Source organism: Acromyrmex echinatior, chromosome 17, assembly GCF_024713525.1.
Source record: "Acromyrmex echinatior isolate Ae372 chromosome 17, ASM2471352v2, whole genome shotgun sequence".
NCBI lineage: Eukaryota > Metazoa > Arthropoda > Insecta > Hymenoptera > Formicidae > Acromyrmex > Acromyrmex echinatior.
In genome coordinates, this window is record NC_141868.1 from 4,797,186 (window position 1) to 4,812,605 (window position 15,420).

Sequence of the window (15,420 nt, forward strand, 5' to 3'; positions counted from 1 at the left end):
GATAATAGTGAATACCTTTTTGGTTTTATAGATTATTTAAAGTGTAAAAAAAATGACGTATCTATTATAATTCTGTATCTCATTCATCTACTGAAATCATAGATCAAATTCCTCCTTTTGATAATAATTCAACAATAACGTATAATAACAAAGAGATGAATTGTTCATATAATGTTGCAGAATATTGTTTGACATCTGTTAAAAAAAACATGTATCTCATGTAGTTGCATAGAATCTGTTGGCTCAAAAAAAAACCATTAAATTTTAATTTTCTGAACTGGTGAGAATTAAATGTTACAACGCAAATATGTTATACTTTGTTAGTAAGGCAACATTTCAAGTTTTCTTACAATTGGAAAATATTTATAGACATTATAGTCTTTACTTTAAAAAAATACGTAATGTAAATTTACATACTTATTTAGTCAATAAATTTGATTCTGTTCTCACAGATCATATTGTCATAATTGTTTGTCATAATTTGCGTTTAAAGCTATTTAAAAAATTTGCTACAGTGAGTTTAAAATTAAAAAATAAGCATAGAATTGTATTCCCGAATCGCAAATGTTATAACATTAAATCTATGGCGATGTATTATTCTTTTAAATAAAATATTTTTTATTTTAAATAAAATGTTTCATTTTACGGTTTATTTCCTCTTATATTATTTAAAATAAATTTTGTTTTCGATATAGCGCAAATAATGTGCAATAAATAACGTTTTGTATAAAGTATTGTGCAATATTACAAAATGTACAATATTGCAATAGTACAAAATAAATGAAATTTTATAATAAATAATATATGTAAAAGTTTTATTATTTTATATATAATATTATATATATTATTATTTTATATTCAATATTTATTTATTATTATTTTTTAATTTGTCACTATTTTTGAGCATTTTTTAGCATGAATTCAAAATTTAGAAAATAATACGTTTAAAAAACTGAAGGGAATGGGTAAAATATGGCGGACCAATCACAAGTGATACACCTATGGCGCCACTCTGATTATAGGCTCTCTAATCGAATATAATGAGAGAGTAATATAATGAGAGAAGCGTAAACGAAACTTCTAAGAGGCGAAAATTGAAACAATGGAATGTAAAAAAAACGTAAATGCCTCTTTTATGTTTCATTGTTTCAATTTTTGTCTTCTAGAAGTTTGATTACGCTCCTATTATTCGCCAATTCCATTCGACTTACGCTCCGATTTTTATTTTCATCAGGAAACGAGCACACTTGTAGCATTTATTTTTAGCTGCATTATTGCAGACAGTGTATAACCGTATTTCTGTGGCTAGCAATAGGCGAACTCATTCGGTATACCGTGTTTCTGTGGCTGCAGTATAAGTTTTATGCACAAAGTAGAATTTTGCTACACCGCCTCAAAGGGTCAGTGTATATAGAGTCAGTGTGATATTTAAAATTTGAAAATAAATGTTGACGAGAAACAGAACTTTAGCAGAATAATAGATCCGCGTTGCACTTTATGCGATCAGCATCTTCGCTTTCTCTTTCTACGCCTGAATATATAATATATATATATATATATATATATCATTTTAAGTGCAAACATTTTTGAAGATTTCAAGCTGCGCAAACAGACATAATTGATTGTCTATAGCGCGCATTACACGCTTGCTATAGATATACTCCTGTCTTCGTGTATACTTCAATTTATTTCGTCGCAGTGTATAAAATACTTAAAAATCAAGATTTCATATAAGAGGTAAGTATTTATCATATTTTATTTTGTCACATACGCTGACAAAAATAATCAAAAAAATAACATATTTAATCCTAATCCGTCTTTACAGTAGATGACGACATATTTGCGTTATAATTATGGGGCAGTAAAGAAAAACTGAAATTATTAGAAGTTAGCAAATAATATTAAACATAAAGTTATGTCTTATTCTCGATTTATGTCTTTTTATTGATTTATAGTTCTCTTTCTTCTTTTACTTTTCCTTTTCTTCGTAAATTTGATCATGTACTAATTGGCATAAGAGAACATGTATAAATATACATATATACTATAAAATTACATACAATAACTCATAGGATAGAAACAAATATAATACATAATATAACTAACTGATTCAAAGAAAGCATAGACAAAAACTGACTTTTTAATATTAATAATACATAATCAAACAAATATAACGTTAATTTACTATAGATATTTTAATTCACGAATTTTCAAAATAAAATTTCTAATAGCACGGGTCGATCAATTTCACGAGTCGTTGTTTATATAACTTTATATACAATATATAGTATATATATTTTTAGTATAAGCTTTTTAGAAGAAGAAAATCTATAAAGCGGTCTGTTCTGTAAGCGTTGTGTCGCTCTCACACTCAGTATTTTGCACCGACAAGTTCAATTCACAATGATCGTTATTCTTCTCGCAAGCCTTTTTCGCCTGTTCTAAAAGACTTTGCGCCATCTGATTGCCCATCTTTTCCATCATTTGTGAAAAGTAACCATTTGATTTGTCGTGTAACAGTTCATATGGACAACCAAATTCCTATTGATATGATTTGACATTGATTGAATTTTAATTATGAAATGCATATGAAAATTTTCCTCTAGGATATTACAAAATTTTCCAAAAAAAACTTGATTATTCTTTGTATACGTAACATTGAATTTTCAGGAAAAAGTATATTGTTAAATGAAAAAATGATTTTAAACTCTCTGAATAATTTGAAGTAAATTTTCTCTCTAAAGAGTAAAAATTAAGTTGGTCTTGAATAAGAACATCCCAATATTCAATCTTAAAGAATGAAATTTTTAGAATGAGTTTTATTCTAAACATCTTTCAGAGATTGAACTAATCATGCTATTAATCAATATTATTATAAACAACCTTTTTAGACAGTTGTATAGAAAATTATATCTCTTAATTTTGTCTTACAAAATCAATATTCTTCTTAACCCATTCACGCTTTAATTATTAAAACGGAAAAACCTACTACGATAGAACTGTTCTCCATCACGATGATCCGATTGCTATCTATAATCGTATTCAAATGATGTGCAATCGTGATAACGGTGCATTCTTTAAAACTGCTCCTTATTGTATCTTGAATTAAAGCATCCGTGCTAGAAATCAAATTTCAAGTTGAGGGATGCAAATTTATAAACATGTTAAATTTAGAAATCTCTCTCTCTCTCTCTCTCTCTCTCTCTCTCTCTCTCTCTCTCTCTCTCTCTTTCTCTCATACTTTGCAAATTACAGATACAAAATATATACTATTTGTTTATCAATTCGATTTTAAAAGATTTGATTTCTATTAATCTTGAATTTATTATAAAACGAAGTTACCCGACTGTAACTTGTTGTACCCTTATAATATATTGTGAAAATACTTTATATCATTCGCAATCATTCGCAAAAGTAGCAACTTAATAATAGAAAGTTTGAATTATTTACATATGATAATTTTGCTATACTTCATAGCAAATAAAGTCACGTTTATATTATAGTAAATTCTCAAAAGTCACATCATAACTTGTGATATTACTATAAAATCATCAAAGACTACACCACATATCTTGATCTGTTTGTGTCATAAATAAATAACTGTTAATTAATCTGTATAATGATATCACACCTGTAACAAAACGGATATTCGTACAGTACAATGATTTACAGGTATCCTCCATGATACGTATCCTCGTGCCAACATGTAACGATTGCATGACTGAGTGGTGTAACAACATAATGGTGATGACATTGGTAATGACTAGGAAGGTGATGTAGAATGTAAATCATCATTTCGTTCATTGAGGTTTTATGTTTCGCATTAGGATCACTAATATATATATATATATATATTAGGTGTTGGAATTAATTCGTAGCGTTTTTTTAATGAAAGAATGTTATTTATTTCACATGAGCATTAAAAAATACATTAATGAAAGTACTTCCCATCACTTTCTACTACTTTTGACCATCTTTCGGGCAGTGAATGAATACCGCGTCGGAAGAACTGTTCATCTTTAGATGAAATCCAGGAACCATTTTGTACAATTTTCGTAAGATGTGAACTTCTGCTCGCACAAGCTATGAGCTAATGATCGAAACAAGTGGTAGTCGCTAGGTGCAATATCAGGAGAATACGGCGGGTGCGGTAGCACTTCCCATTTAAGTGTTTCCAGGTATGTTTTTACCGGTTTTGCAACGTGTGGGCGAGCATTGTCGTGCAGCAAGATGACTTTATCGTGTCTTTCGAAGTATTCCGACCGTTTCTGCTTCAATGCACGGCTCAAGCGCATCAGTTGCCGTCGGTAGAGATCTCCAGTAACGGAGATCTTTCATGCGGTTTTAGCAGTTCGTAGTATATGACACCCTTCTGATCCCACCAAATACAGAGCAGGAGCTTTGAGCCATGGATATTGGGCTTTGCCACTGATGTTGATGGTTCGCCGGGCTTAACCCATGACTTTCTGCGCTTTGGATTGTCATAATGGATCCACTTTTCGTCACCGGTAACAATCCGATGCAAAAAACCTTTTCTTTTCTGCCGTTGAAGCAGCAGTTAGCACGTGAGAAAACGTCTCTCAATATCCCTTGGTTTCAATTCATATGGGACCCAATGTCCTTCCTTCTGGATCATGCCCAAACTTTTAAGACGTTTTCCTATTGTTGAGAAGTCAACTTCCAATGACGTAGATAATTCTTTAAGTGTTTGACATGAGTTTTCATTGAGCAGTGCCTGCAAATCGTTATCTTCAAATTTTTTCGGCTGACCAGGTCGCTCCTTGTCATCCAAGTCGAAATCACCAGCTTTAAAACGTGCAAACCACTTCCTACACGTTTGCTCAGCCAGAGCATGTTCACTATACACATCCACTAAAATACGATGAGCTTCAGCTGCACTTTTGTTCATATTAAAGTAATGAAGCAAAACTCCCCGCAAAAACACTTTATCTGGCACAAATTTTGACATATTCAATGAATTATACAGTATTGTTATTTATGATTTCAAGAAAGGTTATGTAAATGACGTCCTATGATAGATGTTTACAATGTATACAGAACTATAGGTAACAACGAAATAGTGTACTGCTTGTGCCATCTCTTGTAAAACGCTACGAATTAATTCCAACACCTAATATATATATATATATATATATAATATATATAATTTTGTAAATTTAATATTCCTCTTTAAATAATAAAAGAAGGATTGATTCCTCAAGTTTATCGAGAAAGAGAGACACTTAAAATTTCGAGATATTAGAAATATTTTTTAAAAATCTGAGATGTCTTGTATATATATTGCAGCAAACGCAATTCGGCGACAAAAAGGCTAACGATCTCCGAACGACTTCTTCGCTTAGCGTTATTACCTTGGATTTTTATCGGCGCACTTGGATCCGTGCACTCCAAAATCAAAAGCGTCGTACGTGCTCGCGAATCGGAACAAGTCATCCCTTCGTTGCAGGGCACGTGTAATGTAATATAAATGTAATATAAATTAGAATTAAGACCAGTGTTACGTGTATACGCAATGTACTACTCATATCATATGACGAATTCGTTAATTAATTAAAAAGGAAAAAAACATAATGAAAAAATACCGATAGTTGTCTGTGCGGCGAATTCTACGGCGCAAAAGAAAAAGAGAGAGAGAGAGAGAGAAAGAGAGAATGAGTTTGTGAAAGAGAGAGACTTCGAGAAGCGAAATCGTGAAGAAGATTTCTCGCAAGAGGCAAATAATCTCGTCACATCGACTGGATTTATTCCTTTCTCCCTCCTCCTTCCCTCAATCATTATAGATTTTGAGATAATTTCTTTCGAATCACGAAACTTTTTGTTGAATGTTATGTTGTTAATCGCGTATCGTATGTGTGTGCGAATGCATATGTTTTTATGAGAGTGACGAAAATTGTCACTCCAACTGGAGTGTAAATCCAACTGGTACTTCCAACAACTTGTTATAATACGCTATAAATCTGGTGTATATCATTACATGTCATATCCACGACGACGAAGTATATTCTTTCTTCACAACACAGGCACATCCCCCGCAACATCCTCCCGGGGATCGATCGCTTAAGCTTCTTCTGGAAGCCTTCTGGATCCTTTTGCGAAACAAAACTAGACAAAACCTCGTAGTTCCTTCTCAACTTTTACAATTATGTTCAATCAATGATTTCTCTATCTTTTAATCCATATTATAAATTAGATCGTGAAATTAGATTGAATTAAACTTCGACTTGAAACGACGAAAAGTATTTTCCTCATTGATTTTGCGTGATCGATCCCTTGTCTCTAGGCTTACTTCTTTTTGCTGTTCTTATTTTGATAGGATTTTACACGCGAGATATATATCTATAGAGAAAAGTCTATAATAAATATATATAAACATACAAATAAAACTTTATGCCATTTACAATTCACTTTTTTTTGCAAAGAAAAACACGAAGGGAAACTAAAATGTAAGCTAAAAGGAATGTTTATTGGGAAATACATTCAACAAGATATTTGATATATAAATTATCTAGAAATATGCGAAGGTACATGTTAACGATCATTCAACAGAATTCAGTCACATGCATTACATTAAATTAGTGCATACTATAAAAGCTACTATACATGGAATTAGCTAAAATGTAAATTAGCTAAATGTAAAAGCACATAAATTTTTAAACGATTAAACATTTAATAATATTATTATGTAAGAATATACATGTATTATTTCACTGTTATTATATTATGCAGATTATATTATGCATTTAGATATTTTATATAAAGTAGCCTCTAATATGCATTATCCAGTGTAGTGCTACTGACCGAATTCACCATGAAGTCACTCCTTTTTTATTTCTAGTTTGAAAAATTTTCAGATTATATAACTACATGTCTTCATCATTTATTGACAATGTATGAAATTTCTTTTCCGTCCTTTCGTCATCTGATGTTTCTTACAAAATATTTCATCTTCTATTTCTTCCTTATCTGACATTCTCCAATCAATCGCTGTGTGAACTACTGCTTTCTTCTCTTGCGGATATGTCCATAATTATCTATAATTCATCATATTCGTTTTCGTCACCGGAAATATCGAGATAATCACTGAATGATGATTCAGATGTACAATCAGGATCCGTATCGGGATAATCATTTTTCTAATTTGATTCTGTATTAGAATCCGAAAATTCATTATCTTGTTCAAACTCTACTGAGTCTAAGTAATCTGATCGTCGTACCAATATATTATCCTCATCATTTACAAACTATAGGTCGTTAGAAGTTTATGTATATAATAAAATCATATACATATGTGTCAAGCTCCTGAAACATATATCTTATATTATCTGTTTATACATTTTATATACATATAAATTTTACTTAGTTCAAATACTGATTCTATTCTTAATTTATGTCATATACACAATGTAAAAAATGATTTATATATATATAATTTTTCTGTTTTTTTTATTTCTATTTCCTACTACTTTATTTTTTCTTTGTTTCTTATTTATCTCTGCATTCATTTTTAATATATGAAGTACTTTTCATTATTACAACATATATATATTGTATATATATATATATATATATATATATATATATATGTATATATACATATATAAAATTTTTAAGTTCTTCTGTAAACTATTTCTTTCTTTTCTTTCCTTTTTTGCTGATATAAATTTCTTAAGAGTCGACAGATTAGAACTCTAGATATAAAATAAATTTTATAATGAGCCTAAATTAAATTTTATATACCTAGAGCTCTATAACAGGATAATATTTTTATAATAATAACAATAGTGGTATAATAATAATAATAACGATAGTAATAATAATGTATTTATATATGTCTAATCATATATACATATATTAATATAATATATATTATAATATAATCATATATTTTTATTATGCTTAAAGTTATAATTATAATAATTATTACAGGAACTGGAAGACAAGAGAGACTACTTAATTATCTCTGTTGAAGATAAATTTCTTTATGCTGAAAAACATATTATTATAATTAAAGTATTAAGAAAGTTACTGTAATTATTAGGTGTACCAATAAGTTTCCGCCATTTGACAAAAGACGGCGCCACTAGCAAGCTAAAATGGCAAGTTAAAATTGTCTGATGTTAAACATTATATCATAAAGTTGGACATCTGTCAACAACATAACCTTGAAATACTAGCGATTTTGTATCAGCATCATATATTTTTTTTTGTGCAAAAATGCCGAGTTTTGAGTCGAATAAGCGTCATTTGCGGGAACTTTTGATTTACTTCTTTAATTTGAAGAAATCTGCAGCTGAGGCTCATCGATTGCTTGTAGAAGCATATGGTGAGGCTGCCTTAAGTGAGAGAATGGTTCCAAAAATTTAAGAACAGTGAATTTGACGTTGAAGACAAAGAACGTAGCGGAAGGCCGAAAGTGTACGAAGACGCAGAATTGGAAGCATTATTGAATGAAGATTCGTGCCAAACGCAAAAAGAACTTGCACTTACATTAGGAGCGACTCAACAAGCAATTTTATATCAATAAATGCTTAATTTTTGATTAAAAACGACGGAAACTTATTTGTATACAATATTCAATACAATATTCATAATCAGGAAAGTCATCTAAAAGCGCATTCACAGCATATTTTTTTTTTTGAAAGAGTGAAATAAAAATTTATACTCTAATATTTTACTTAATCTGCATTATAGGTGAGGTGCAAATTATTTTATTATGTTTTATTAAAAATTAAACTACAAAACTGACTACTTCTGTACTCGCCTTTGTAGCTTCATAAACAAAGAAATTGAAAAAATCTCGAGACGCAATGTTATTTCTAGAAAATAAAATCATAATATGAAGACATGTATCAAGATCGACCATAAGAGACGGATCACTTTATTTATCATAACATTTTTCAGAGCAAAATTACAAAATTCTACTTTTTAGCAAGCATCGTAGGTTCATAAAATATAAATAAATAAAAGAAGTTTCACGGCAGTGTTTCTTCTATGCGATAACATATGTATCTAGATTACAAATGAGGTGTGAATCTGTTGACTCGTTTCTGCAGACAAATTGGCATTGCGTTCTATTTATGTATTTATAATAAAAAAAACAATGGAAAAGTTACTGCAAAATATTTCTTTTACAACATAGATACTTCTTCCTAAGTTTCATTTAAATCAAATAAGTATTACAATAGATAAAAAAAAAATTCTTCAAGAACAGGCAAGAAAATTTTTAAGCATTTCATAATTTCGTATTAATGTTCTTCAACTTAAGAAAGCAAATCTAATAAGCGATGTATTATTAGTTAAAAGAAAAGTTTGTTAGTAAACAATACGTTATTTTGAGTAAGAATGGTAATTTGTTATAATAAGACGATCATGTGTGCAGGGATGGAATACGTTGGCTCATATCATAAGAAAAGATTAGGATAACTCGCTGTACCGCACATGTAAACATTCAGTTACAATTTAACTCTTTAAAACGCTTTATATTTAATATTTCTATATCAAAAGAAGATAAAATTGAAATAATTTACACTTATTTTTCTGTAACAACATTTTGCTATTTGATAATTATAAAATAATTTTTAAAGATACAATTTTTTATAAGAAGTATCCTCTATCATACATATCTACATAATACATGTCTACTATCTCATTTTTATTTTATTTCTTTATATTTCTCTATTACGTTTTTATTAATTTAATATAGAATTTATCATAGAGACAATTCATATTGTGATATGTATCAATTTAATCCACATATCGGGGCAATTAACTACAATGCAGTATGTCAACATTTCATTTATTGCAAAGAAACTATAAAGTGTATAGAATCATTAATGACATAAAAATGTAGAGAAAGGGAGAAAGGTTCTCTCTATCACATTGATATATTTTAATTATAATAATTTATTGCTTAAAAAAATCTAATGCTGAAATTGTGAAAACTGTGCCAACCAGGTCTTCCCTAAAATTATTTTTACAACAAATATAATTTATTAGTGTAAACATAAAACGATAGTTAAATTTAATTTTATTATTTTTTTATTTTTATTCTTAATCAATACAATAAAATTCAGAAAAGGACTAATGACGGTCAAACGCAGATGTAAGAGCGAATATTTAGGAAATGCAGATAATAATCAGATATTACGAAACATTCGACCAAATAAATAAAGATGGTTATTAATATGATTATCATCTGATTATCTATTAATACGATTATTATCTGATTATCATCTGCATCTCCTAAATCTTCGCTCTTTACTCACTTGGAGTCATTCTCAGCGAATACAGCAGCAAAAAATCTTCCATTGAGAGCAAGTCACTTGCAAATTGGCAGAGATGAAGCAATCAATACACTAAATAAATTTAAATCTATCATTATTACATCACTTAGTTGTTGACTTAAAACACCAAATATTAAATCCGAGTAATTCACCTGGTACATTTTACAACATAGATGATAACTTGTAAAGGAATTTACATAGTGAAGAGAATCCGAATCAAGGATCGAAATTTTTTTGAGTAAAAAAAAGGATATGTATATATATTTTTTTATTATATATTATTTTTTAATATATTATTTTTGTTTTTACTCTAATAAAAACATGACAGTCGCTAGAAACTAAAATAGCAAGCAAATAAAAGTATTATAATAAGTTTAGAAGATATGATAAATATAATATAAGATTATGTACTTGATTGTGCACACTTTGTTTTCAAAATTAAAAAATTTATTTAAAGTTTTTCTACTTACTGCGTAGGTTATAAGTTTAGAAGGTATGAAAAATATAGTTAACTTCTTAACTTTTAAGGATTATTGTACCTGACACACTTTTTATTTTAAAAATTTTATTATAATAAAAAATTTATTTGAAGTTTTTCTAGTTACTACGTATCTATATAGTTTCTTAATTATTCTATCAATATATAATTATGTATCTAAATGAAAATTTGAATTAATTAAAGTATGTTTCAACTTTTTAACTTAATTACTAAATACTCTTAAATAAAATTACTTTATCTTTATAATTTTTTTAAATTACCATTTTAGCCTCCATAAATTACTGACTAATTTGCCGTAAATTATCGAGTAAATTATCGTAAAATTCGGTTATTTTCATCTCTAGTGTTAACTCATATTAAAAATGTTTTAACAATTATTTTATCGCTTTCTTATCTTTACTAAATGTTCTCTTATTACAATAATAATGCAGGCCAATAACAGCACTAACTTAATAACGATAAAACTTTTAATATTATATGATAAATGAAAAGCAGAACTCGAATGCATTTTATCAATATTTCATTTTTTTAGTTAGATACGACATAGTGTTTAAAAATGTACGAAAGATTCATAATAGCTATTCTGAAATGTTCAGAAAGTATTTTTTCGTTTGTATGCTGAAAAAAACATAGACATTTCGAAGTTAGAATTATGTTTTTTAACTTATAGAGACGAACAAAATGCATTTGTCTAAAATTTTTAGCAATTATTTAGCAATTTTATTCAATATTTCACATCTTACTCATTGGCATATTGTTATTTTCCATAAAGTGTAAGTATTTTTCTTATATGCGGAGTTTCTTTCTTTAAAATCCTACTCCTTAAATATAGATATAATGATTATTTGTTCAAATCGAAATTGTTAAATAAATAAATTCAAATTTTGTACAAATAATTTGCTTACCTTTTATGATCACTTTCACAAATATATATATATATATATATATATATATATATATATATATATATATTTATATACTTTTCTATAAGAAAATACATGCATATATGAGATCATATTTAATAAATTTTGATTTTTGTTGATTGAAATAATTTTGTCAAAATGCTTTATATTCTTTTATAATGTTATCTCAAATACATGAATTTAATTAAAAATATATGAATATAAAGATTTGAAGTAAGTCAAATAGGTATATATATATAGAGGAATTAATGATTAAAATTTCTGAAAGAAATTAAAAAATAGAAAATTGTTAAATTTTTAACATATAATAAATTATTCAGATATAATAAAAATAATTCTTTAAAATACCACTATTCTTGAGTTTGAATCATCTTGAGTACCCGAAACATTTTTGTACCTATACATATAAAAAATTATAATAACGCATGTATTTTATTATTATTAAATATAAATATCTTTTCGTAACCCCTATTCCACAAGAAAATTGCCCTATCCATTTATTTTTTATAAAAAATGAGCAATATGTTATGTTTTTGAGATCATAAAAATCATTACGCATCGCATGATGGAAAGCTAAAATTCTTAATTTGCATAATCATAAAAAATGATCGTTAAATTTTGTGTATAAAATGAGTCTTCACAATTTTCTTCTAACACGATTACGACCTTTACCACTCACTTGCATGGTACACTCGCGGTGTACTGTTATACATATTAAAATATATTTTCTTACACGCGAATTTTAATATTATATTAAAGATGTGATAAAAATGATAACTGTAATTAATATCCTGCCAAATAATCAGTATTATAATAAGCGGTTTAGAAAATTTGGAATTCACACCCTCCTGTAAATAGACTATTGGAATTTTATGGATAATTTATCTTTTCTTTGCGGACAGATCTTATGAATTTTTACGTGGCATTAATATTAAGTTCGCTTTCCATTATAAAGGTTATTCTTCTTTGTATTGGATACTAACTAGTGTATCACAAAGTAAAGGTAAATTTGTTAAATTTTATTATATAAATTTTAATAAATTTTATAATCGCAAGTTATCAATTAAAAGTAAATACAATTTATTTATTGTTAATATTTCATTCCATTTATCGATAACATTACAATAAAGATTGATTTGATAAAATTTGTGTTACCATACATATATTTTCAACGCTTTCATATAATCCCGTATTTTTAATTTTTTGATTATGCTACTACGTAATAATCATTTTTATTTTGAACGGCATTTATAATTGTATCTTATTAAATATACTAGAATTAGTCGTTAATTTTGTGTGTGTGTGTGTGTGTGTGTGTGTGTGTGTGTATGTGTGTGTGTGTGTGTGGTGGATAAATGTTTCTTGTTAACTACCTACAGAATATCTTATTGATCAAATATGTTTTTTTATTAAATATTGGGGCATTTCGTTTCATGCATAATGTATTATTTTTCCGTGTTGTTCATCGAAATGTAAACAAGGATAATGATGAATAATTTGAGCGCATCATACACCTATAATCTATGAGGTACTTACAAAGTAATATGTAGGCAACACAGAGAAATTCAAATTAATGTTATTGCTATAACTTTCAAATTTCTATGCATTTTTCTCAAAATTATATTGATGGCGGAAAGAGGAAACGTTTTTTCAGTCATGATACATATCATTTTGTTCCAATTCATCACAGGAAACAACACGACGACATAAAATAATACAGCATATTTGCCCGATTTGTGTCGACTAACACAATAATTGCACTACTAGAGCGCTGAGATTAATATTAGGTGTTGGAATTAATTCGTAGCGTTTTACAAGTGATGGGAAGTACTTTCATTAATGTATTTTTTAATGCTCATGTGAAATAAATAACATTCTTTCATTAAAAACGCTACGAATTAATTCCAACACCTAATATAATTGTAATCATTTGTTACTATTTAAATCATTATTGAGTTAAATCATCAACAGTTTTCCAATTAAACTGAAAAATATAATAATAATAATTATATTATAATAATTATATTAAAAAGATCCTTATAATGTAATAAATAATATAATTCTTATAATATAGATCTACTTCTAGTTGTAAAATCTCGAATCTTGTCATAACAATCGGAAATTCTTTCTGATTGTTATGATGAGATTTTTATTTAAATAAAATGTATTTAATTATATACACGCGAGCATCTTGTTCATAAACCATAACTAAACAAAATTTTTCATGCATTACTGCGAGAATAGAAGGTCAATTACATACCTGCGTCTTAAGAATTATTGCACCGGACAAAACTGTAGAATACATCTGAAAGAAAATACACTATCATTATACTTAATGAAAATAGGTTTGTTAACCCTTTCGCTCAGAAAGCGGTCCACCGGAATATCACCATTGATCGGGATCCCACACCTAAAGTATATATGTGAATAGTCTTGGACGTTAAAATTACGTTTTACGTCTGATCAACGCCATCTTGACACGTTTTTTTTTTAAAAAAAGAACTATTCCCAAAACAAAATGATCATAATTTCTTCGTAAATCATTTTTAATTACCTTCTTCATGCCAGTGGCATTATAGACATCAATATACTCACTACTAATTATGTAAATATATATTATTTGACAAAATTGGTTACGTTTGGCTGTATATTGCTGCAAAATGATTTGGCGTAACTTTTATTATAAAATAATTTGTTCGCGAATAGCCAGCGTTCGTTTATATGGGTCGCTTCGTGGATGCCAGACATAGCCGGCATTAAGAACGAAAAGGTTAAATTCAAAAGAATTAATTGTCAAGAAAATCTAGAATATGTTTTATTTTATATACGTACGTATTTATTCTATTATATATGTATATATAAGATGGAGCAGTAGCTCTATTCACTTCGCGCGCGCGCGCACGTGTGTGTGTGTGTGTGTGTGTGTGTGTGTGTGTGTGTGTGTATACGTTTATTACATACTTTTATATTTTTATTTAAAATAGGACATATACCCAGCATATAAAACTGTATCCAAAGCAGAAATGTCCCAAGCCAAATTGTACCTCTGTCTGTTTTATTTGTAATATAAACTGCAAAACCTAATTGCAATAAATAATTTAATAAGCGTTAAATATATACTATCTTCTTGACCATTCGGACACTTGCATAAATTTTATCAAATAGATGAGTAAATTTTAAACATTATTTTAAAACATCAATTATGATATTTTGTCGCAGATATCAAAGAGCAACCCTATTCCTTACATTTATTGACATGTTATTTTTAATTTCAATATGTGTCAAAATCAACCCATTTATTAGTTTCAAAGTAAAATGTTCATATTAATGTATATACTTTGTAAATAATAAATTAAATTTGAATCAAAATTTATTGCTTCAACATTGAAGCAAAAAGGATCATTTTTGCTTCGACGTTGAATAATACAGTAAAAAAAATTGTACAAAAGTCTATAAAAAAGCAAATTAAAGGTAAAGATTTATTCTTTCAAAAGCTGTAAACCCCATGTGTGTCCAATTTTTAATTGGCGCCGTGAAACTTTGGAAATTTCATAAAAAATTTTGAGAATTTATGCATCTTTATTTATGTTTGTGTAACTTTATGAAATATTAGTAGTACCGTTATTTGAAATACCGATCTGAAAAGTAGAGATTTTAAGCTTTAAAATATTTTTTTTTAAATCTCGATACGACG

At 28.0% G+C, this 15,420-nt stretch overlaps 1 long non-coding RNA gene across 1 annotated transcript; it reads right to left on the minus strand.

The window, feature by feature from the left end:
- Positions 1 to 13,016: 13,016 nt before the first annotated feature.
- On the minus strand, positions 13,017 to 14,185 carry LOC147906880 (uncharacterized). The gene is made up of 2 exons (XR_015547984.1): positions 13,987 to 14,185; positions 13,017 to 13,710 (listed from the first exon to the last, which is right to left on the minus strand). It is a non-coding gene; the product is annotated as an uncharacterized LOC147906880 (long non-coding RNA).
- Positions 14,186 to 15,420: the final 1,235 nt, after the last annotated feature.